The sequence below is a fragment of the Apodemus sylvaticus genome, chromosome 8 (assembly GCF_947179515.1).
Source record: "Apodemus sylvaticus chromosome 8, mApoSyl1.1, whole genome shotgun sequence".
In the NCBI taxonomy this organism is placed as follows: domain Eukaryota; kingdom Metazoa; phylum Chordata; class Mammalia; order Rodentia; family Muridae; genus Apodemus; species Apodemus sylvaticus.
The window spans coordinates 108,130,689-108,155,861 of NC_067479.1; positions in this window are offsets into that span (position 1 = coordinate 108,130,689).

Consider the following 25,173-nt stretch of genomic DNA (forward strand, 5'->3'; position numbering starts at 1 on the left):
TCTGAGTTCCAGAATGGTCTATTGTGGCAATAATATGTGGCTTGTATTCAAGCAAAGGCATCTTTGAACAACACAGCTGCCATAGTGCTCAAGGCCTAATCAATGTGTGCCTTGACCAAACTACCGATGGACACATAGAATCTTTCTCAGTTCCTGAAGGAGTGAGACTTCAATTTTCCAGCATCAATAGATCCCCTCAGATTAGAATAGATCCAAACTTAGTTTTGCAAAGTACACAGGGTAGTGTTCTGGGTGAATCTTTGTTAATTTTTCACAGTTACATAATGCACTTTGATAAGGAATATTCTCGTATCTCTCTTCTCTCTCCTTCCTCACCCCTCTGTGTAATCCCCTTCCTTTCCCTAGAAAATATTGCTTCTGCTTCCATGTGCATTTCTATTAAACCTACAATATACATTCTAAGAGAAACATGCAATATTTGTCATTTTGGGTCTGTCTTAATATGATAGTTTCAGGTTAGATCCATTTTCCTGCAATTTCTTCTTTATGGCTGAATAAAATGTCATGTATAATGACATGTATTTACCATACATCCATGCTGGAGAGATGACTCAATGGTTAAAAGTTCTTGCTACTTATTTGAGTCAGTATCTTATTTATGTGAAGAGACACCATGACCATTGCAACTCTTATAAAGGAAAGTGTTTAATTGGGACTTGCTTACACTTTATGAAATTTAGTCCATTGTCATCATGACAATATATAGGCAGACATGGTGCTGAAGATGTAGCTGAGAGTTCTACATCTGAATCCACAGATAGCTGGAAGAGAAAAACTCTGATCTGGCTTGGACTTTTGAATCTCTAAAGCCTACCTCTAGTGACCCACTTCCTTCATGAAGGCCACACCTACTCTAGCAAGGCTTCACCTCTTGATCTCTCTTAACTAGTGACACTACCTGATGACCAAGCATTCAAATATATGAGCCCTTCCACTTCCTTCATGAAGGCCACACCTACTCTAGCAAGGCTTCACCTCCTGATCTCTCTTAACTAGTGACACTACCTGATGACCAAGCATTCAAATATATGAGCCCTTGGACACCATTTTCATTCAAACCACCATGCTAGTCTTGGATATTCTTATTCAAGTTTGGTTCCCAACACTCACTCATGGACTCATAACCATCTGCAATTCCATTTCCAGGGGATTCTGATGCCCTCTTCAAACCTCAATGGGCAGCAGACACTCATGTAGTACACATACATACATATAGACAAAACACACATAAAATAAATAAAACTTAATTTAAACAAAAATAAATAAATACAATGCTTCCTATCCCCATTTCTGTGTTGGCCAAAGCCTAGGTCTATTCTATTACTTAGTCACTGGCAATGGTGCTATATTAAGCATTGATATACAAATATACTGGTTGGTATATAAAATAAATAAATGAATAAATGAATAAATAAATAAATAAATAAATAAATCATAGATGAGACCTAATATGGCATGTATAACATATCAAAAAGTCTATCATTACCAAATCTTTATAACATGTAAAGAAGTAAGAAACATATGAAAGGTCACTTGACATATAAGGAAACTGAGGTTCAATGAAATCAGCTTTCTAGTTCATGGTCACACAACTAAGTAACAAGAGATACCATTCAAACCCACTTCTGAAGCTATCCTGTCATGCTGACTGTATTTAAAAGGAAACTAAAGGCCAGTTGTAGGAAGTATGCACCTAAGCAGTGTGATGATGGATTGCCTTGTGTGCACATGCACATATGCCTGCCCCACCCTCGAGGAGACTGGCTTTGATGTTCCAAATATATGAAAGAATTATGAGTGATTGGCTCAAGGAATCCTAAGACTTTTCCATTTTCAAATTAGACTCTAGGTCTAAACTTCAGAGCCCAGCATGTTCTGGTCCCCAAGAGGACTGGCCCTGGGTATGAGGCCATCCTCAGAAAGAATTTCCCTTTGAGGCTAAGTACTAGCTTGAGCTGCTGCGGCATAAAAGCCACCCCAAGAGGCATTCTCTAGCCTCCTGGAGAAGCAGAGGGTTCTGGAGGAAAGAAAAAGGAATCTTGAGCCCAAGAGAACTTGAAAGGCCTGGACTGGATTTTCCTTTTAATTATCACTTTCAAAGTTTCTTTTCTTTCCTCTTTCTTTCCTGCCTCTGTTCCAGGGGGCTTTTGAGACAGGGACATTTTTCTGTCTTTTCATGCCCTACTGGACTGATCAGAAAGCTTTGCAATACTGGAATACAGGCAGGAAATCCTTTCATTTCCCCACTGCCTTTCCCCTTTCCCTGGTAGGCATGATGGTAAGAGTCCCTGCTGAGGAGGGGCATGGAACATAATTAAAAAATAATTAAAACACTGCTTTTTTTTTTTTTTACTTCTGACGTTAATTTCAATAAGTAGGACTGGCCCCTGCCCTGACTTGTGAGTGAGACCCTGTGAGGTTACTGGGGTGAGCTGAGCTTGTCTAGTTACATGCAGGCTTTCATGCAGGCTCCGCGCACCAGGGCATTCTCTTCTAGGGAATTCATGAAGCTATCCTTTCAGTCATCCCATTTCCATACAATCACTGTCCCAGGTAGGCAGGTACACAAAAAAGCACAATCAACATCCTCTTTGTCTAAAGGAAAGCAGGAAAAACTCAGATCTGCATGGAGGTTTCTGGGCTTTGGAACCTAAGTCTTATCCCAGATCTGACCTTAATCCTCAGTTTGGTTACTTTTCTTTTTCATTACCCTGGGTTCTTTTTGCTGTGTTTGAAATTTCTTGTTATAATCAAGGTCTTACATCCTAAATAGGAGGAAGGGATGGAGAGAAGGAGAAGAGGGGGTGTTGAGCTATTTTTTTATTAATTATTTTATACACTCCATATTTTATTTCCCACCCTGCCAACCCCTATCCACCCTCCAACTCTTTCATATCCTATACCTCCTCCCCTACCCATGTCTCCACGTGGATGACGTCCCTACCCCCTAACTCCCACCCCACCTGACCTACAGAATACCCAAGATACAGTCTACAGAACTCAAAAAGGCCAACAAGCTGAAGTGCCCAAGTGAGGACAGCTCAGTCCCACTTAGGAGGGAGAAGAAAACAATCACAAGAGGGGAGGGAGGGAGGGACCTGGGAGGGAAAGTAGATGGATTGGGGGAGAAGGGGGAGAGGAGAGCCTGATCTGACACTGGGGGAGGGAAAAGGACCAGCAGAAAGAATGGAAACAGATAATCCTGGGAGATAGGAGGTTGGGGGGACAATCTAGAATGCACCAGAGACCTGGGCGCTGAGACACTCACAGGACTAAAAGGGAAATACCTTAGATGAAATAAATACCTAACAGTAGGGAGAAGGAACTTATAGAGGCCACCTCCAACAGGACTTTGAATGAGGGAGAGGGGAACCATCCCACAGTCATAATTCTGATCAATAATTGTTCCTGTCTGAAAGAATTACAGGGATGGAAATGAAGAAGAGCCCAAGGAAAGGAAGGTGCAGTAGCAGGCTCAAAATGGGATCCAGAGCAAGGGGAGGTCCCAGGGCTGGCACTTTTACTGAGGCTTTGGAGTGTTCACAAAAAAGGACCTAGCATGACAACACTCCAGAAGACCCAACAAGCAGCTGAAAGAATCAGATGCAGATATTTGCCCCCAGCCAATGGACAGAAGTAGCTGAGCCCCACTGTTGAATTAGGGAAGCCTGAAGGAAGCCTGCAGGAGGACCAGCAGTCTCAATTCATCTGTACCCCTGGGACTTCTCAAATACTGGAGCACCAAACAGGCAGCATACACCTGCTGATATGAGGCTCCTAGCACACATACAGCAGAGGACTGCCGGTCTGTGTTCATTCAGAGATGATGCTCCTAACCCTCAAGAGACTGGAGGCCCCAGATGTTTAGGGGCCTGCCATGCTTTTTTTTTATGTAAAGTGTGGTTGTGTGTCCTTGTATCTAGTCATAAGAAGCCTTTGTTGAGATACACCTTTAAGAGGACAAAGGAGAGATTAGGCCCTGGTGTGGAAGAACCTGATTATGGTACCAAGACATCAAAAGCTCTGATTCTGTAACAAATGTGACCAGTAAAACTGATGGAGGCCCCCAAGGACCGCATGGAGTGTCTTGCTTGTATTTCAGAAAGACTCATCTGTCTTATCAGTTTGTGGTGAGTCAGGCTCAAGATGGAGTCCTCTTATTGTCACTTTTATGACCATGTTGACCATTCTTACCTTTCTAGGTATCTATCCCCAGATTTAGAAGAAAGAGGGAGTTTACTGAAAGACCTGGTATTTTATGCATCCCACCGTGGTCTTGGGATTTGGATTTTATATGGCAGCTGTTCCTACATCTGGCATTCATTCTGTAGATCTCATTATGAGCAGGAAGTCACCATGCTAATTGCATGCAACCATGACATCAGGAACAGGCTGTGAAATGTTGTCCATTCTACTCAACTGGAGTTAGCCATTGTTAACTACCCCAATGGCTGCACGTGGGGCTCCTTGCCTTTTTGTGCCTCTTTAGATGTCACATGCCCACAGCAAATTGATTGCTTACAGAAGTCAAGAGGAAAGGAGAGGACCTGGGTCACTACTGAGAAGATGAAGCTTTCCCTGGAGACAGCCGTACAGCTCAACTGGCTTCTGTTTTCACAGACAATTGGATTCCACTTCTTTTCAATTCAATTGCCTGTGGTATGGGACTGTTGTTGGAAGGAGACCTAGGCTCTGGGATTGCCCTTCTCACCCTTATCTTCCTTCTTAGTCCTCAGACATCTATCTTGTCTTTAATAATTCATCCTACAAGTGGAAATCGGAGGTTAAGCTAGTTTGTGGCTCAGGCTGTTTGTTTATCTGTGTTTTAGTTTAACCCATGAAGGGGAATAGCCAGAGCCTGGACATTTGCACCTGGAGAATCCTACGGAAAATACTCATGGATTTAAACAGGTTTCGATGGACCTTTAGACGTATTCTCTTCTGAAATATTGAATTCTATAAAAAGTGTTTATCAGGGCTATTATAAACCAGGAAAAAATAGAAATGAGAAGAGAGTGGGGAGGAAGGTATGAAATGAATCATTGAACATGTGTCTGCTAGAAATACTAATGACAATGTCAAAGCCATTTGTTTTTCATTGTGACAGCATTTGTAGGGTACTTTACAAACATTATCTAATTAATCTACTAATTTATTTGTTCAATAAGCTTCATGCAGGGAGTGTATGAGGGGCTGATGTTTAATATGGCATAAAATAGCCAGAGTCCCACCTTCATGGAGGCCTCTATCCAGTGAAGGCCAAAGATAATCAAATTAGTCTTTAAATATAATGAGATTGCAAATGAGGAAGGCAATGTTTTAAACAGCAAAAGCAAAATAAAACAAAAACAAAAACAAAAAAGGACAGATATTCCTGAAGGTTCAAGGGATTTTAACCAATTTTGGTGACAGAAAGTTTCTTCAGAGGGTATAATGGATCTGTGATCTGAATGCACTGATTATTTTCCCAAGAGGGTAAGAAAGTAGTTGGTGGCTTGCGAGCAGAAGGAATGACAGGACAGACCAGGCTGAAAGCCTCAACTTGATTGTTTAATTCATAGACAGAAGGTATCCCCCTCTCTATGATAGCAGCTGATATGTTCCGATACAAAACTATACAGTGACCCATAACCTTTTGAGAAATTTTTAGATGTTCTTTTCTTGTAACTTGGTTGCTTATAATTGGTTTCCAGTTCTCCAGTATGACCTTTGTAGATGACAACATCTTGCTGCAATATCAAAGATTAGACATGCTGGCCAAATGGTCAGAGGGAAGAACATTCTCTTCCAAATGGAAGGATCAGAAAAAACAAAAAATCTCACACTAAAGGAATTAAGAGGTACTTTGATTATACCAAAAGGGAGGCTCTGTCACTTATAAAGCCACATATGACATGTGTGTCTGGAATCCCTCACTATGAAGGTTTTAGGGCACCCCACGCGACATGCTATGCTCAGATGTAGTCATTAAATTGAGCCCTATTTTCCCCAGAAGATGTTAAAATGAAATGGAAGACATTGATGGTTAACAACTCCGGGACAGAGTGGGGCTGTGTTTTGAATCTGTGAGGACAGGTCACAGCTTGTCCTAAGCATCCTACAGTGCAGGACAGCTGTCCCCATAAGAAAGAGTATTGAGCTTTAGTGCCAATATCTCAATACCCTAATGCAGTTGAGGGGGTCTCAGTGGGAAACTATGTACTTAAGGGAGGAGGCCAAGTTTCTGGGATCTGGAGCGCATCTCCATGCCTTAGCAACTCTCAGCACGTTCTTTCACCTATATTTGGTGAATTCATCATACCTACTGTCCTAGGCACTTTTTTAGGACCTTAGATAAAAAAGAACGGCTGACTGAGGGAAAGAGCCACACTCTTCTGTTTTTTCTGAATGGATTTCTCTGGACTCAAGTTCAGTGCCTATATGAAAACCCTTGTTGTAATTTTTTGTTTTTCTTTTTTTTCTTTATTCACTTTACATCCCAATTGCTATGCCCCTCTCCTGATCTCCTCTCCCACAACATCTTCTTCCCATCCTTTCCCCTTCTCCTGTGAGAGAATAGAGGCCTTCCCTGGGTATCCCACAACCCTGGCACATCAAGTTGCCGCTAGACTAGGCCCTTCTTCTCTCAAGGAGGCCAGACAAGACAGCTGAGGTAGGGGAATGGATTCCAGAGTCCAGCTTTAGAGATAGTCAGAGCTCCAATTGTTCAGCACCCACATGAAGACCAAGCTACACATCTACTACCTACTTGAAGGGGGCATAGGTCCAGTCCATGTATGCTCTTTGCTTGGTGCTTCAGTCTCTTAGAGTCCCTAAGGGTCCAAGTTAGTTGACTCTGTTGGTCTTCCAGTTGAGTTGCTCTCTCCTTTGGGGCCATCAATCCTTCTCCCAACTCTTCCATGAGAATTCCCAAGCTCTATCCATTCTTTGGCTATGGGTTTCTGCGTCTGTGCACGTCAGTTTCTGAGTAGCACCTCTCAGAGTATAGCCATGCTATACTCCTATCTGCAAGCATAACAGGGTATTATTAATAGTGCCATAGCTTGGTGTTTGCCCGTGGGATGGGTCTCTAGTTGGGTTGGTTATTGCTTGGCCTTTTCCTTAGTCTGTATTGTGAACTGTCGCCACTGGCTCCTGTGTTTGAGCACTTAGTACTCATCTCATAGCACTGCTTTAGAAGGGTTGAAACCTTTAGGAGCCATAGCCTAGCTAGAAGAAAAAGGTCATTGGGAGCGTACCTTGAGGGTTTTATAGCCCAATACCACTTTCTGTCCTCTCTCTACTGCCTAGCTGTGGACCCAATGTGAGCAGCCACTACATGCTCTTGCTGCCATGCTCTCCCAGCCAAGATGGACTGTTTTCCTTCAAAGTACAATCTAAAATAAACCCTGTCTCCCTCAATTTCTATCTTGATAGGAGTTTGTCCAAACACCAAGACAAGTAACTAAGAGAGTCTCTAGGGGTCCAAGTATGAATCTTATATAATTTGAGAATTTATATTAGTTTGATGGAAATCTTTTGGTCTTAAAAGTTTTACTAAGACTCACCTACCTTGTATAATCTGTACATATTTATTTGAAGACTCACTCACATCATAGAATTGTAATCTTGGACAAGCATAGCGATGTCTAAGGGCTATACTTATGGATACTGCTCTTCTTCTCTTTGGCTCTGATTAGCCAGACCCATGTGACTTCCCTTCTATTCCATGCTCAAGGTCCAAAGTATGGGAAAATAAAAATAATAGAAATGAAAGTTTGTCAGCGACAGAAAGTATGGAATCTCAGATAAAGCCGCTAGTAACAAATGCGGTACAAATTGAACAAACATTTATTAATGTATATGAAATAGTTTCATTTAGAAGACCATATGAAAAAATAATACCTTTTAATGTTTACCTTATTAATTTTAACTTTAATCTGATGCTATTTTGAATCTTTATACTAAATTTTATAATTCAACTGCAGATTTATTTATTAACTACTGTAGAGAGTTGCCTAAGGGCCAATATGGTGGGGGCATTTCTTAATTAAGGTTCTAAAAGGTCTCTAACTGTGTCAAGTTGACATAAAACTACCTTGCATACTCTATTTCAGCATATACTGCTTTAGATACAAATGTGTAAAATATACAAATATTTTTTCTTCTCTTTCAAAAAAAAACAGCATAGAATTTTTAAAACCAAAAGGAAGTGTGCCTATTTGCATTTTTTAAAAAAATGTGCTAGCCCCTGGCCACACCAGCACCTGCCTTCTAGAAGGAAGCATTCTAGAATACCAGAAGTACATATACTAGAAAGAACCTTCATTTTTAACTTGCTGTCAACACAGTTGGGACTCCAGACTTGTCTTGAGAGTTCTAAATGAGCAGCTATCTAGAGAATGGCCAACCTCTCTTGGAAGTGTAGCCCTGATATCTTCCTGTTTCTCTGGGGATAGAGATGTGCTCAGCAGAACCCTGTGAAGCTAGGATTGGAAGTTGGAGATTCTTACTCCAGCTGCTCCAGGCAGATTGTGCAGATCTGAAAGAAAGCTTCAGATAGAGGTCATGTGTGAGTTTTAGGTTGTGCCTTCACAGCCTCATTAACACTGTGCTGCTTTCTGTTTTTAAACAAAACATCAAAAACAGAAAAAAACAAAAACAAAACCCATAATACAATAACAAAAAAACCAATAACAATAGCAACAAAAACTTGTTCTGTTGTAATTTCTTCCTAGTTGCTCAAGTTTAGATTTCAGCATCTTCAACCTGTATCTGGGACAAGGACAACACTTGAAAATGCTACCCAGTGCTTCTTAATTTAGTGGAAAGTTTTGTGTCCCTTTCTTTCCACATGGTCACTGAGAGTCCATGGTTAACATGAATAAGTATTACCTTCTCCTTTATAATCTGCTAGCTGCTCTTACACCCATCTTTTCTTATCTGCTCCTTATATTCACTCTAGGAAAGACTTCTAGTCATTACTATGTTTCAGGTGAGGGAACTGTAGTACAGAGAGAGGCCATGCTACTGCCTGAGGATCTTTGTCTGGACACATTCATTTGTGTATCTAGAAATACCTCATCAACTAAAGACAAAGGAGACTTAATCCATTCAAATAAGTTTCACATCTAAGATGCACTAGATTCAAGTACAGATGCATGCAGCTGCTTGCGAGATGTTATCAGACTCTCCTGCCACGGCTAGACTCTGTTTTCTCTATGATCCCTTCACTTCTGGCAACTTCTTTACTTATAGTATCCAAACGGCCACCTGTAGCTCCAAGCTAGCTGTCAGCCATGATAGAAAGACAACTCCTACTTCTCAGCAATTTCCCCCCACTGTCATTTGTCCCTATTTGGCCAAATATTTCTTATCTGACCCTACTCTACCTGCCTTTGTCTCCAGGAATTAGAAGGTTCTGGTTGGGTACAGGTTGGGGTGATGTCAGATCTACAACCTGATATAAAGTAAGAGTGGAAGAAAGAACTTTCTCAAAGGGAAACATGCCACTTACAAAAGGGCCATGAGCAGAAGGAAAGATCAGTGCCAGCCTGCGTGGTATTGAAGTCACATGAAAGATAAGTAGCAAGGTTAGTGTTCTTCAGGGAGTGCTGGACTCTAGGACTACAGCAAATCCATCCCAGATGGTTCAGAGGCTCTATACAAACGTTCACACTGGTCCTTCTAGGCTTAGGACACTTGAACTTTGGACAGCATAGATGTCCTTGAATTCATATAAGCATGGAGCATTATCTATACAAATGTATGCCATGGTTCATCTGTATGACTACTTTCAAACACATGTGTAGCTATGATTAGCAAAATAAAAATTTGTTTTAAAACATCACTGAATTATGGAGGCTTTGGTTCTCATATATATTATTAATGTATATAAATTCCATGGTGCATAAGGTTTCTAAGAAATTTTTCTGTATAAAGGAGGAAAAAACCCACAGGTTTGGAACCCACCTTTGTTAGTACTTTGAGCAAATGGTCCCTTAGACCCTCGTTTCCTGATCAGTGCTATGGGTGTGTCACTGTCCTGCCTTACAACCTTACAGTTCTGTATGAGAACTTGAGGAACTATAAAGTATAGTTTTAAAACTTATAAAATAGCATTGATATTTTATTTTTTTCTTACCCCATGTTCAAGGATGCTGTTCCTAATGTGTTCTATAAACCACTAATGGCCCTTGATGCAAAATATGCTTACTCATTCCCAAAGTAATTGAGCAGATGAAGGGATGCTTTATGGTGTATGTGGGGAACAGCAGACCTATAGATTTTTAGATGCCCTTCATCCAAGGCTTTATATTCCAGGAATCACGTTTTATCTTTCTTGTATAGAAAAAAAATCAGTCATTTCTATCTTCTGCTGAATGTACTACTGTATAAAAAATGTGATTTGGAAATGTTTTTATAAAGAGAACACACTTCCTTGTACAACTATCAGTCAGAAAGCAAGCAAGCAAGCAAACAAACAAGCAAAAGCAAAACCAAAAACCACCAGCAGCAATAGTAACAACTGAAGCAAACTAGAACACCAGCAGCTAGGCAACAGTATCTATTCTGCTTTTTTTAATTGCTAGCCCCCCCCTGAGCAGAGGGGAAATTCACCCAAGGAGAGACACTATCCACCTACAGAGGGACCCTACCCACCCAAGGAGAGCCACTGTCTCCCTACGGAGGGACCCTACCCACCCAAGGAGAGCCATTACCATAATTTCTAAAAACACAAAGAGGTCTGCCTTGTTTGTTACATCTAGATAAATATACTTGTTTTGCATCTAGCATTTTCTGCTAACACTAAAAAGGAAAACCACATTTTGTTGTCTAAAATAATAACTGATAGTGAACTTACTTTGCTGTATAATATTCTCTTCCTACCCCAGTGTGTGTGTGTGTGTGTGTGTGTGTGTGTGTACATATATACATATACCACTAATGTATTCCTGGGTATTTGTCACTATCCCAAAGAGTGTGCTGTCATCATGCTGAATGGCTATTGCGGTAAATGCGTGTACAGTTCTCTCATATCACAAAACATACATGAGCTCAGATTTATCAGAAATGCCAAGCATTTTATTCAAAGCAGTATAAGCAGTTGCTGCCCATATGCTCGTGGATACTTGGTTTTCATGTCTTTAATTTTGTTTTACTGAAATGCTTGATCTTAATTTACAGTTTGCATTGGAACTTGATTTAATCTGCTTTCTAAAAATAGAAAAGTTGAAGCTGTTTTGTGGCATTTTCATTGGTCATTTGAACACTCTTTTCAGGGGCATGTGGCCATTCAAGTACTTGCTTATTTTCTCCATTTTTATTTTTTTATTTTTTAATTGGATATTTTTTGTATTTACATTTCAAATGTTTTCCCTTTTCCAGGTCTCTACTTTGGAAACTCTCTATCCCATCCCTCCTCCCCTGCCTCTCTGAGGGTGCTCCCCCACCAACCCCTTCCTATTTTTCCACCCTGGCATTCGCCTACACTGGGGCATCTAACACCCTCAAGTCCAAGGGCCTCTCCTCCCAGAGTTGTTCAACAAAGACATTCTCTGCTACATATGCAGCCAGCACCATGGGTCCCTCCATGGGTATTCTCTGTTTGGTGGTCCAGTCCCCAGGAGCTCTGAGGGGTATGGCGTGTTAATACTGTTGCTCCTTCCATGGGGCAGCAAACCCCCTCAGCTCCTTCAGCCCCTTCTCCAGCTCCTCTATCAGGGAGCCCATACATAGTACAATGGTTAGCTGTGAATATCAACCACTGTATTTGTCAGGCTCTGGCAGAGCCTCTCAGGAGACAGCCATATCAGGCTTCTATCAGCAAGCACTTGCCAGCATCCACAATAGCATCCAGGTTTGGTGGATATGTATGGGATGGATCAACAAGTGGTGCAGGCTCTGGATGGCCTTTCCTTCAGTCTCTGCTCCACACTTTGGCTTCATATTTCCTCCTGTGAGAATTTTGTTCCCCCTTGTAAGAAGCACTGAAGCATCCACACTTTGGTCTTCCTTCTTCTTGGGTTTCATATGGTCTGTAAATTGACTCTTGGGTATTCCAAACTTTTGGGCTAATATCCACTTATCAGTTAATGCATACCATGTATGTTCTTTTGGGACTTAGTTACCTCAATCAGGATGATATTTTCAAGTTCCATTCACTTGCCTGCGAGTTTCATGAAGTCATTGTTTTAATAGCTGAGTACTATTCCATTGTGTAAATGCACTTCATTTTCTGTATCCATTCTTCTGTTGGGGGACATCTGGGTTGTGTTCTGCTTCCAGCTATTATGAACATAGTGGAGTGTGTGTCCTTATTACATGTTGGAGCATCTTCTTGGTACATGCCCAGGAGTGGTACAGCTAGATCCTCAGGTAGTATTATGTCCAATTATCTGAGGAACTTCCAGATTGATTTCCAGAGCAGTCGTACCATGTCATAATTCCACCAGCAATGGAAGAGTGTTCCTTTTTCTCTACATCCTTGGCAGCATCTGCTGTCACCTGAGTTTCTGTTCTTAGCCTTTATGACTGGTGTGAGGTAGATGGCTTATTTTCTCCTTACACTGATATCTTCTCCCTTTAATTTGTGGAACATTATTTTCTGTTCCTGTTTTCTGTTACCAGGTTGGAACCTGGACTAGGTGGTGCAGGACTTAAATGCCTTGGGGTGCAGCCTGTGTTTCAGAGTGAGATGCTAAACTTCTCATCTTTCTCACTGTACTTGAGATAGGATGGTTGTTGGGCTTGTGGGAAGAAAGGAGAGGTAGAAGGTAACTGGTGGTCCTTACGTTGAAAAACTTAAATAAACCTTCCTTTATTGCCTTTCCATTGTCTCCTTACTGCTATATGTTCAATTACCATGACCTCCAATTTTCGTCTTTTATTGGAACTTGTCTTTTGTCCATGGTCTGGTAGGTAATATGTAGAATTTGATAAGTGAATGAATGGATGAATGGTTTTATATTATTATACCAGTTCATTCAGAGTAAATATATAAACACCTGTATTAGATTTTTAAGAAGAATAAATGTCCTTCAATATTAGGCCCAGGTAACCAGGAATGAGTAAGTCATAGTCAGAAGCTAGAAAATCAAGAGAAACTCCTACCTAGTTTGTTATTTCTCAGACTAAAGCTATGCCCATCTGATGAATAAAAATGAAGTCTGGATTCTAGGAGAGATAACTGGTTTTAATCTAGACATCAAATATAAAGTCAAAGGCTCTGGTGCAATGACTAAATCCTTAAAGTACTTGTTGCACAAGCATAAGGACCTTGGTTCTGCTCTCCAGCACCCACATGAAAATCCAAACACATGGAGCATTGAGAAGTCAGAGACAGGTGGGTCCCTCCAGCCCATTATCCTGTTGACCTATTGGACCTGTCTGATTGGAAAGACTCTGTCTCAAAAATAAGGTGGAGAGTAATTGAGGGATAAACAATGTTAACCTCTGGACACCATACTCATGCATGTAAACACACACACACACACACACACACACATACGGGGGGGGAGAGAAAGAGAGAGAGAGAGCCCACTAAAAATAAGGCAAAGAGTTAAGGCTGGCATGGACTATATTCTGAAATATGGGGATGCCTGATGATCCAAGAAGAAAAGGAGTATTGAAAGGGAAGATCAGAAGGATTTTTCTAAGCTCCCCATGAATAAATATACATATACATATACATATACATATACATATACATCACATGCATCATATACATCATATGCATCATATACATCATATGCATCATATACATCATATACATCATATACATTATATACATCATATACATCATATACTTCATATACATCATATACATCAATCATATACATCATATACATTATATACATCAATCATATACATCATATACATCAATCATATACATCATATACATCATATACATCATATACATCATATACATATACATATACATCATATACACATACACATACACACACACACACACACACACACATATATATATATATATATGGCTGTTACAAACATAGTGGAGTGTGTGTCCTTATTAGATTTTGAAGCATGTGTGTGTGTGTGTGTGTGTGAGTGTGTATGTGTGTGTGCGCGCGTGTGCATGTAATTTCTCACTAATACCTTCTAATAGAAATTAAAAGCTAAGAAGGCTAAGGTAGGAAGTCATGTGACAATCAGAAGGCAACAGAGGAATTTCAACAAGTAGATTCTTTTTTTTAATTAGATATTTGCTTTATTTACATTTCAAATGTGATCCTCTTTCCTTGTTACCCCTCCAAAATCACCTCCTAGCCTATGCCCCCTGTTGCCATCCCCCTCCCACTTTCCTGTCCTGGTATTCCCCTATCCTGGGGCATTGAGTCTTCACAGGACCAATGGCCTCTCCTCTTACTGATGTCTGAAAAGTCCATTGTCTGCTACATATGTAGCTGGAACCATGGATCCCTTCATCTGTACTCTTTGGTTGGTGGTTTAGTCCCTGGGAGCTCTGGGGGGGTACTGGTTAATACATATTATTGTTCCTCCTATGGGGCTGCAAACCTCTTCAGCTCCTTGAATCCTTTCTCTAGCTCCTCCATTGGGACCCTATGCTCAGTCCATTGGTTGGCTGTGAGTCATGGGTATTTTGAGCCCCCTTCTAAGAAGGACAAAAGTATCCACACTTTGTTCTTCCTTCTTGAGCTTCATGTCGTCTCTGAATTATATCTTGAGTATTCCGAGCTTTTGAGCTAATATCCATTTATCAGCAATTGCATACCATGTGTGTTCTTTTGTGATTGGGTTACCTCACTCAAGATGACACTTTCTAGTTCCATCCATTTGCCTAAGAATATCATGAATTCATTGTTTTTAATAGCTAAGTAGTACTCCGTTGTGTAAATGTACCACATTTTCTGTATCCATTCCTCTGTTGAGGGACATCTGGGTTCTTTCCATCTTCTGGCTACTATAAATAAGGCAGCTATGAAAATAGTGGAGCATGTGTCCTTATTACATGTTGGAGCATCTTCTGGGTATATGCCCAGGAGTGGTTTAGCTGGGTCCTCAGGTAGTACTATGCCCAATAATCTGAGGAACCACCAAAATGATTTCCAGAGTTTGCAATCCCACCAACAATGGAGAAGGCTTCCTCTTTCTCTACATCCTTGCCAGCATCTGCTGTCCCCTGAATTTTTGATCTTAGCCATTCTGACTGGTACAAGGTGGAATCTCAGGGTTGTTTTGATTTGCATTTCCATGATGATTAAGGATTTTGAACATTTCTTTAGGTGTTTCTCAGCCATCCAGTATTTCTCAGTTTAGAATTCTTTGTTTAGCCCTGTACCCTATTCTTTAATAGAATTGAAGATCCAGAAATAAACCCACTCACCTCTGTTCACTTGATCTTTGACAAAGGAGCTAAAACCATCCAGTGTAAAAAACATAGCATTTTCAACAAATGGTGCTGGTTCAACTGGCAGTCACCATGTAAAAGGATGCAAATTGATCCATTCTTATCTCTCTGTAAAAAGCTCAAGTCCAAGTGGATGAAGGACCTCCACATAAAACCAGATACACTGAATCTAATAGAAGAGAAAGTGGGGAAGAGCCTGGAGGACATGGGGAAATTTTCCTGAACAGAACACCAATAGCTTATGCTCTAAGGTCAAAAACTGACAAATGGGACCAAAATTGCAAAGCTTCAGTAAAGCAAAGGATACTGTCAATAGGACAAAACAACAACCTACAGATTGGCAAAAGATCTTTACTAATCCTACATCTATTAGAGGACTAATATCTAATATATACAAAGAACCCAAGAAGTTAGACCCCAGAGAGACAACAAGTAGATTCTTAATGAGCCACTTATGTAGTTTATTAAGAGTAGATAAAAGCTGGCAAGTAAATAGCCATCTCTTTTCTAGGTGCTGCATGTGCTCAGAAAAATCACATCATAAAATGTTCTTACAAATTGTACTTGGCACCAGGTAGACCTTGGGTTCCCCTATTGACTTGCCTACAATAAGACTTAGGTCTTATAGTGAGGTCTATGGTAGAACATTCTTCAAAGCATGGCTGAAAGGGCTAAATGGAATGGCATGTGAGAAAAACACTGGCATCTTCAGGGTGCAAAATTATAGAGACAATGGCCTTTTCATCCTCATCTGGGCAACTGTCTTTCTAAGTCCTGGATTTCATTGGAAGAGAAGAAAGGTGTGGGCTATTCAGAGAGCTTGTCCAGACAATCCTTGCTCTGCTTTTCCCATCTGTGGAGTCTGAGCACCTAACCTCCCATTCAGTTTTCTGCTTGCCCTTCCTTTCTCTAATAACATTTGCTTCCTAAGAAAGAGAGAGTTAATACATCTAGTGTTCTTAACATCATAGCATACAAGGACACATACTCATGTATTTGGTTTGTGGCAATTTTTATCATTATTCTTTCTCCTTTTAGATACATTCTGCTCTGAATGCAAGACAATGTATATTCTATAGTCTCCATATGTGGTCATTCTAGGAATATATTTTAAAAAAAGTTATTGAAACACTTATTATTCTAAGTTCAGCATATAATGCCAGACATCCATTCTTATAAGTCAATTGTTTCATCTGATTCAAGATAGTGAAGTTGATAAAAAATTTGATGGTCCATTTGCTCCAAAGGAGTTCCTGGATCAGAGCCCTAGCTGTGAGAACCCATATCTTCCTTTTCTATTTCCTTTCCAGTCCTTGACCAACCCTTGTCCATTAAGGGAGCCTCCCCAAACTGTGGAAAGCTTAGAACATTGCTCTTTAGAGAAGCTGTTTACAGTAGAGACGACTGCTCATATTAGGAAGCAGAGAGCAATGGGGCATCACAGGGAACCCAGAGACAACAAGTGCTATTCACAGGACCCACCTTTACCTTTTATTTACACAAGCATACACACATATATTTTAAATCTAAGTTCTTCGTATAAGAGAAAACATATTGATCTTTCTGAGTCTCTAGTTTCATGCATTTTCTGCTAATGTCATATTACCTTTGTCTTCTTTATGGCTGTATAAAATTCAGTCATGTATGCACCAGTTTTTTACACCTTCCTGTACTGATGGGCATCTAGGCTGGTTCCAATTGTGTGGATGTTGTAGATAGTGTAGCAATAAACATGGATGTGCAATTATCTCTGTGATTTTTTTACTTTGATTTCCTCAGAGCCCACACTTTTGAGAGCATTATTAGATAAGAACATCCTGAAGTGAGAAGCTTCAGAACAGAGCTTGACAGAGGAGGTAGGAGGAGAACTGCTGAGCAGCTTCCCGCAGGGTTGTAAGGCAAGAACCCCCACACACTGCCTTGGAGTGAACTGCACAACAGTATATGGTAATGAGGCACAGAGCTGTCTCAACTGTGAAGCCTGCAGTCATAGACAGAGCCCCTATCCCAGCCATTGCTGCTCTCCTACTGTGAGACCTCTCTAGGCCTCAGCTTTCTCACATGTGAAATGGGAATCATGACAGTCGCTGTGAGCATTACCAGTCTGGCAGAAATGACAAGGGTGTAGAAGGTTGTAGTGTGTGTCCTTACTGGTGTCATTGCTGTCCTTCTTAAGCATTATCATAAAGGCCACATCTCTAATAAAGATGTAATCTGGAAGAAGCAAGGAATGAAATGAAACCTCAGGGAGCCAGATAACTTATCACAGGGTCCCTGGTAGCCAGTGGAGACTGTCTAGATCCCACTTTCTTATCAGATGCCCTTGAACAATTTATTTGCTGATCAAGGCCACAGCTGCTTCCTTGGAAAACCAGGACTGATCGTTGTACCTCATTGTTCTGTTGGGAGGACTGAATGACAAGGCACAGAAAGCATTTAGCACATCACCTGTGTATATCAAGTCACCACAAAGTAATAAACATAGTTAAAATGGAGACACAGAATTAGATTCCAAGCTGTAATTCAAGTTGTTCTTAGAGTGGCAGAGGCTTTCAGAAGGAACTTGGACCTATGGTGCTAAGTACAAGCATGGCTGGGAAAAGTTGGCCACACACTGCAATGCTTTCTGTCTCTGTCAGTCTTGTAGGGAGTCTTGGCTTCCATCTCTGAATGCAAAATCATTGCTGTAGCTTGTTACAGGATCATGTGACTGCATATTACTGTTTGCCCAAGGAGAGTAAGAAGAGGAAAGAACTCATGGGCACTTTTGGGGTCACATCCAGGAGGGGGTCTTGGTCTCCAACTTTGGGCTTACACCCATACTTGCTCATGAATCAAACAAACACTTTGTCCTCATAGTGGGAAAATAAAGTGAGATTCATAAGGGAATTAATAAACAAGCCAAAGAATTCTCGTCTGCCTTTTAATTATAGAAGAGTGATTGCTATGCTAATCATAATCAACATCAAGGTCAAAAGTTGCCACCACTCCGGAAAGAACATTTAGAAAATAGATTAGCTTGAGTCCCCATGCTATTTCTGAACTCCCTGCTCAGATGGCTTCAAAATAGAACACTGTGTCTTTTAAGAGGATCTATATAATGCTGATGCATTGATTAACTAAATGTTGCTCCACAGACCTGCCAATGCCCACAACAAGGAGACCCATAAGAAGCTCCATGAATCAGATTGGCTACATACACTGCTAAGGTAAATGCTGCTAATTTGTTGCCTTAACTGCTTGCTTCTTTTCTGGAAAGTGCAGCTATCAATGCGTTAAAGGTACTTAGGAGTTCAGTTGATGCAAATAAAGAAATAAACATAAATGTACTTGTTAAATATGAATTCATTTTAATTTATTCCTGAGTATTGGCATCTACATTATACTCCTCTGTGACTTTATAAAATTTTACTCATGTCTCACACCCCATGCAAAAATAGATTTCAGTTATAAAACAAAATGAAATTAAAGGATATTATTTATGCATGTAAGAGAACAGTATTCAGCCTTAAAAAGGAATGGAATGCTATTACATGCTACAACATGGATGAATATTGGAATTTTTACACTAAGTGAGAATACAGAAATTCAAAAAGACACACATACTTTGTGATGTCATTTAGTTGAAATCTCTAGAACATATAAATGCAGACAGAAAGGCAGGAGAAGCGTGGGTCAATAGATCCACTGGTAAATAGCTGGGGGCAAAGGAAATAGAAGCATGTGAGAAAAACACTGGCATCTTCAGGGTGCAAAATTATAGAGACAATATATAGAGACAATTATAGAGACAACAGGTTATGCTCTAAAATCAAAAACTGACAAATGGGACCAAAATTGCACAGCTTCAGTAAGGCAAAGGATACTGTGAATAGGACAAAACAGCAACCTACAGATTGGCAAAAAATCTTTACCAATCCTACATATTTTAGAGGACTAATATCTAATATATACAAAGAACCCAAGAAGTTAGACCCCAGAGAGACAACAAACAGATTCTTAATGAGCTACTTATGTAGTTCATTAAGAGTAGATAAATGCTGGCAAGTAAATAGCCATCTCTTTTCTAGGTGCTGCATGTGCTCAGAAAAATCAGATCATAAAATGTTCTTATAAATTGCACTTGGCATCAGGTAGACCTTGGGTTCCCCTATTGACTTGCCTACAATAAGACTTAGGTCTTATAGTGAGGTCTATAGTAGAACATTCTTCAAAGCATGGCTGAAAGGGCTAAATGGAATGGCATGTGAGAAAAACACTGGCATCTTCAAGGTGCAAAATTATAGAGACAATGGCCTCTTCATCCTCATCTGGGCAGCTCTCTTTCTAAGTCCTGGATTTCAGTGGAACAGAAGAAAGGTGTGGGCTATTCAGAGAGCTTGTCTAGACAATCCTTGCTCTGTTTTTCCCATCTGTGGAGTCTGGGCACCTAACCTCCCATTCAGTTTTCTGCTTGCCCTTCCTTTCTTTAATAACATTTGCTTCTAAAAAAATTATAGAGACAATAGAATAGTGAGCTGAGAGAGGTCTCTTTGGGAATTAGAAAGGACTGGAGGAACTAGATAAGGAAGAGGGTTTCAAAGATTGTCAGTCTTAGGAACCAATGCTCCAATGTTCCAGTGTACCAGGTTGAACATTTGGGAGTTGGTGACTTCATTGTAAGACATCCATCTTAATTGAGTAAAAGCTTAAGGGAGAAGAAAGACATAGAAAAGTATTACACAATTTTAGATGGGGAAGTCTTTTTAAACTTTTATTTATTTTGTGTTTGTGAGTGCTGAGGACAATTTGTGGAAGTCCATTCTCTCTTTCTGCCATGAGAATTCTGGGGATCAAAGTCAGGTTGTCAGGTTTGGTGATGGGTACCTTTACCTGCTGAGCCATGCCACTGCCCTCAGTTTTTAAATTCACTTATTGTGTGGGCAGGGTGGGTGTTGGCCAGGCACTCATGTAGGAGTCAGAGGACAACTTTCAGGAGTTGGTTGCAGGGTTGGTGATGTTGACAATAGGCACCTCTACCTGGTGAGCCAGCTTGGTAGGTCTTGGTTGACTTCCTAAATCAGAGTCTCCCCATCATCAAGTAAAAGAGAACTAATTTATGCATACAAATATATATGTGTTGTAAAAGATGCCATGATTGGTATAAAAAGATAAAGTACCAGGGTCCAGCAGAGGCAGAATAGGTGCTTATCAAATCCACAGAGGCTAGTTAAAAATACATATCTACAAATAAGTAGTTCATAAAAGCCTAAATGAAAGTAACCAGAAAATACAAAAAAAGAAATTCAATGAAACACATAGTAGGTATTGCTAACAGACAAGATCTCCCCAATCTATACCCAACACACCCACATGGTCAAGAAAGTAGGAAGAGCACAGATGGGAAGAAGGAATTGGTCAATAGGGGTGAAGAAGGAATAAGAGTATGTGTGATTACAGTACATTGTTATGAATGTGTACTGAAATCATCAAAAAGCGGGGACATTCAACTCATAGGGGAAAAGACAAAAAGAGAGGGAGAGATAATTTTTTGTTCATCAAGTTGGAAAAAACCACAGAGATTTTAAAACCAATATTTTTAGTGAGGGGAGGAAAAGGCAGCATTAAATCCTACTAGAAGAACTGTGATAGGTAAGAATCATGCCAGAAAATAATCTCACAGGCTTTATTAAAATGTTAAATGTTTATGCCTTTGAACAATTTGCTCTTAAAAATCTATTTAAAAAAATCAAACCATAAAAATGTGAGTATGCTTTAGAAGAAATTTTTATTGTAACTTTATTGATGGTAATAAAAATTATGAGAAATAACATGAAGACACATGGGACACAAGGAGACAAAAATTGTTATAGTGAAGCATTAGAATATTATGCTGCCTCGCTGGAGAGATGTTTCAATGGATAAAAGTACTTGCTTTCAAGCCTGATGCTCTTAGTTTGATTCCCTGGTAGCCACATGGTGGAGGAAGAGACCTCTCACAAATTCTTCTGTGACCTCCACACATGCACCTTAGCATGCTTTCATGCATACATACATGTGCACAAGATAAATATTAATTTTGACATTTAATCTTTGAAAAGAATATTAAGCAACTATAAAGTCTATCTTTTCCTCTCCGTGCCTTTCTTGTGCTTTTTCTTTGGTTTCATCTTTCTTTTTGTTTGATTGTTTTGTCCTATTCTGGCTTGTTTGAATTTAACTAATTTTTTTTAATGCCTGTTTATTTACTAATGAGACAGAGAATGAAAAAGTTTGGTGTAGGGGTGGTTCTGATGCTAAGGGTCTGTTCCCCAATTGGTTCTCGAACTATCTAAAGACACCATGGGTCAATTGCTGGGCAGAAGGAATAAGTGGGACTTCTGGGTCCCCACAGGAGAGAAAGACAAAGTAGAGAGAGGAAGGGAGAGTTCACCATGTGTTGAAGAGAGAAAAGCCAAAGAGCTATGTGAGATCTGGGGGTAGTGTCCACCGGCCATTTCTACAGGCAGGCAGTTGGGGGTATTGAGCTGGGACTAGACTTAACTGAGCAACTGAAATTGAGGGCAGGTAGAGAGGAGTGGAGCTAAGAGTATTCATAAGGGCACACTTCTCCAGGTAAGAGACAAGTAGTGCCTAGCAATTGTGCCAAAATGGCAAGTTGAAGTTGAACAACTGTGTTTGTCTGTGTTTTTCATCTGTCAATCAAATATTCTCTGGGTAGGAGCTGATAATCCTATCCACACTTCTCCAGGTAAGAGACAAGTAGTGCCTAGCAATTGTGCCAAAATGGCAAGTTGAAGTTGAACAACTGTGTTTGTCTGTGTTTTTCATCTGTCAATCAAATATTCTCTGGGTAGGAGCTGATAATCCTATCCACGCCCAGAGTTAAGGTGGGTAGCAGAAAATATAACAGTATGGATTTGTGTCTGTAGAGAAGTTGGGACAATCCAAGAGGAGTTGGAGGAGGGTAAACAGTGATCAGAATATATTGTAGGAAAAAACCTATTTTCAATAAAAAAGTAAAATAAATAATATTATAAATATGTCAATCTATATGTGGAGAATTTCATATATTATTAATTTAGAAATACAGTCAAGAAGGAGAAAATATATATTTAATGGTAAATTGTTAAAATTACTGGGAAGAAATGAAAGGAGAGATGGTTATTTCTATACACCCTTTAAACTCATTTAGTATTCATTATGTTTTTTTACTAGATATTTTCTTTATTTACATTTCAAATGTTATCGCCTTTCCTGATTTCCCCTCTGAAAATCCCATAACCCATTCCTCCTCCCCATGCTTACCAACTGACCCACTCCTGCTTCCCTGTCCTAGCATTCCCCTATATTGGGGCATCAAGCCTTCTCAGGACCTTCATTATGATTTTGAGTTGAGACAAAATGATAGCTGCAAATAATAGGGACTTAAATACAGATAGCTGCATTTATGCTTTCATATAGCACATACTTATAGACCCAAAACTCTAGAGGCTGAAGCAAGTGGATCATGAGTTTTTAGTCAGCCTGGGCCACATAGTGAGAACTGGTTTAACAAAAAGAGATAATGTACAAGAGGCTAGAACTGCTGAGAAATAGAGATGGGTCTTAGAATTCACCCAAGTGGATTCTGTCCTGGCCTGGCCTCGCCATAGATGCAGTAACTGCAGAAGTCTTGAGCCTGGCCCCTAGGTAGAAGGGTGGAGAGCTATGGGTCTTGGCTTAACCACCAAGGAATCTTTGATCTTGTTCAGGTTCCTCTGGTACTGCAGTTGCTTCTATTCCCCACACAGAGAGGAACGTCACATATCTGTCAAGATGACAAGGGATAATATAAATTATATCTCTAGATGGCTTGACATATTACAAGCATCCAGCAACTAGCGACTGCTATAAGTGATGGGTTCCAGAGCAGATGATGGCTTCTGTCCTCCCAACCCCATGTGCAGGACTAGCCCATTTTTTTTAATTATTCAGCAGACTATTTATATATTTACTATGCTAGTCACTAAAGAACCAAAGACCCTAACCTGTGTGTAATACTCCACTCAACGAGGCCACTTATCCCAGCCCTTAGACTGCCTCTGATTCTGTTTCCTGCCTTCCTTCTTCTCCTTCCCTTCCTTTGAAACATTGGCCTCTTAGTCTTCTTTAATTCTCTCAATGATAAATTTGTCTTTCCCATTTGCTCCTTATAGAATATTCATTTATTCCACCAAGTTTTCTACTCATTATCACCCATATGATATCCGTGGGACCACCTTGGCCACAGGATCTGGTCCTCTGTTTGCTCTTCTGTGCTTCACAGTGCTAACACTCCTGTCTCTGTTTTGGTCCCTCTTATTAGAACGTAAGTGTTACTGTTACAAAGATACTTTTGTAATATTATAAGGTCCCATTTGTCAATTCTTGATCTTAGAGCATAAGCTATTGGTGTTCTGTTCAGGAACTTTTCCCCTGTGCCAGTGTCCTCAAGGATCTTCCCCAGTTTCTTTTCTATTAGTTTCAGTGTGTCTGGTTTTATGTGGAGGACCTTGATCCACTTGGAGTTGAGCTTAGTACAAGGAGCTATGAATGGATCGATTCAAATTCTTCTGCATGCTGACCCCCAGTTGAACCAGCACCATTTGTTGAAAAGGCTATCTTTTTTCCACTGGGTGGTTTCAGCTCCTTTGTTGAAGACCAAGTGACAATAGGTGTGTGGGTTCATTTCTGGGTCTTCAATCCTATTCCATTGATCTACCTGCCTGTCACTGCACCAATACCATGCAGTTTTAAACACTATTACTCTGTAGTACTGCTTGAGGTCCAGGAGTTACAAAGTTTCTGTAAGGCAAAAGACACTATCAAAAGGACAAAATGGTAACCAACAAATTGGGAAAAGATCGTCACAAACCTTACACCTGAGAGAGGGCTAATATCCACTATATACAAAGGACTCAAGAAGTTAGACTCCCGAGAACCAAATAACTCTATTAAAAAATGGGGCACAGAGCTAAACAAAGAATTTTCACCTAAAGAACTTTGAATGGCTGAGAAGCACCTTAAGAAATATTCAACATCATTAGTCATTAGGGAAAAGCAAATCAAAACAACCCTGAGATTTCACCTCACACTAGTCAGAATGGCTAAGATTAAAAACTCAGGAGACAGCAGGTGTTGGAGAGGATGTGGAGAAAGAGGAACACTCCTCCACTGCTGGTGGGAATGCAAGTTGGTACAACCACTCTGGAAATCAGTCTGGAGGTTCCTCAGAAAACTGGGCATGACACTTCCGGAGGACCCTGCTATACCACTCTTGGACATATATCCAGAGGATTCCCCGGCATGCAATAAGGACACATGCTCCACTATGTTCATAGCAGCCCTTTTTATAATAGCCAGAAGCTTGAAAGAACCCAGATGTCCCTCAGTGGAGGAATGGATACAGAAAATGTGGTATATTTATACAATGGAATACTACTCAGCAATTAAAAACAATGAATTCATGAAATTCTTAGACAAATGGTTAGAACTGGAAAATATCATCCTAAGTGAGATAACTCATTCTCAAAAGAACACACATGGAATGCAGTCACTGATAAGTGGATATTAGCCCAGAAGCTCTGAATACTCCAGACAAATCTCACATATCAAATCATTCTCAAGAAGAAGGAAGGAGAGGGCCCTGGTCCTAGAAAGGCTTGATGCAGCATTGTAGGGATTACCAGGACAGAGAAGTGGGAGTGGGTTGATTGGGGAATGGGCAGAGGGAAGAGGGCTTATGGGACTTATGGGGAGGGGGTACCGGGAAAGGGAAA